This window comes from Lactuca virosa, chromosome 9 (assembly GCF_052849685.1).
Source record: "Lactuca virosa cultivar CGN04683 chromosome 9, Lactuca_virosa_CGN04683_v6, whole genome shotgun sequence".
Taxonomy (NCBI): Eukaryota; Viridiplantae; Streptophyta; class Magnoliopsida; order Asterales; family Asteraceae; genus Lactuca; species Lactuca virosa.
Genome location: NC_136434.1, coordinates 44,505,264 through 44,507,162, shown reverse-complemented (window position 1 = coordinate 44,507,162; position 1,899 = coordinate 44,505,264).

Genomic DNA, 1,899 nt, shown 5'->3' with positions numbered 1-1,899 from the left:
CAACAATAACCCGATTACCCGTTCCCGTTATCCTCATTTTACGTCCCTAAACACCTATCATAAGGGACCTAGCCTAAGGATCATCATCGGTATGGACACTACTGCTAAGGGGGTTCCTCAGCAATAAATGTCCTAAAGGCAACCATGAGGGGGATGGAGTACACCGGTGAACACATCGTTCACAAACACCTACAGGTTGCGAGACTGCTAGCGTTCCACTGGACTGTCTAGAAGAGTCCGTGGTCGTCATCTATACTCCGCTAGATGACTGGATCACCAACAACATCGAGGCCTCTCATCATTTTATCACACATCGTCTTATTACATCTACCCATGTTTTACCCCAACATTTTTGTAGATATAAAATACATATACAGTTTAAATAACGAAAAACGTGTATAAAATCATTCATCCAACATAGACAGCAAGTATTAAGATAATATGCACACATAGCACGTAATTTATATAAAATACTTCATATCTATGTGTAAGATGAAAGTAATTATGCACTCACCTGATTAGGTGGTGACTCGGTACTTGAACAGCACTTCGTTATCTCAAAACAATTTTTCCTTGACCAAAACCTAGTATTAATACCACTAGAGTTTAGTTTTAACGTTAACCGCGACTAATTAATAGTCTAGCTATTATTATTATTATTATATAAGCGTTAAATAACACTCAATATAACTCATAATAATAGCCCAAATAATTATTTTAAGGACCTAATAACATTACTATAATTATTTAAAAGTTATATTCAAAATTGCGTAGGCGTAGCTCACTTACAGCGGATTTTAAAGAAAACCGGGTTTTGCTCGGAGCAGCGTTTCCGAACCGAAAGACCATTTTTCTCGGGACTCCGGGAGCCTCGGGGCTTCCTTAGGGTGCTAGGGATTTTTCCTAGGGTTTAGGGGGTTAAAATGGGTAGTGAAAGAAAGTAGAGAGAGAAAGGAATGAAGAAATGAGTGATTTCCTCGGCAGCCCTCGCAGGGTATTTATAGGGGCCGAACTTCGGATCTACGCGGGGCGTTCAGCAAGTTACGCGAGGCGTAACTTCGGATAAGGGTGCCAGCTCGCACTCGCAAGAGGATCAGGTCCGAAGGTACGCTGGGCGTACCAGCCTTGGACGCGGGGCGTAGAGCGAAGGCGAGGCGACGTGGCGTTCATCGGATGCGAGACCGTGGGGAGCAAGCAACGGCTAAGATCTTGCCACGTCATCATAGTTTCGCAACTTCGACTACAAACTTTAAAAATTCGTAACTTTCGCGTACGAGCTTCGTTTTCGACGTTCTTTATATCCACGCGTAGGCGGGAATGTAATCTACAACTTTCGTTTAGACTCCGTCGGCTAATTTTGATTTTATTTTAAAAGTTATATTTTTAACAGGCAGGGACAGGATTGGTCCGTTAAAAATTCATAACTTCTTCATCCGACGTCCGTTTTCGTCTGTCTTTTTATCGTTACGCTACTATTAATGAGATCTTCGATTCTCGTTTAGGTTGTGTCAGCTAAAAACCGCTCGATCTAATATTCGAACTTCGGGCTGTACATTGCTAAGCCGAAACTTCGAAAAATCATAACTTCCTCATACGAAGTCAAATTTGGGCGTTCTTTTTATGGACGCTCTCGGTTTAACGTTTTCTACGACTTTCGTTTAGATCGCTAAGGCTAAAAATCGCTTTATCGTAAATTCACTATTTACGCTTCCCGGTATCGTGTCGGTTCCATTGCGAAACTTCGACGGGTCATAACTTCTTCGTTATAACTCGGATTTCGGCGTTCTTTATATCTCCGGAATCCTTGTTTCGATCACTATAACTTTATGTAAAGATATCGGGCTTATCTCATACTTTAATTTTGACGCTTATTTTTATTCTTTATTAATTATACATTTA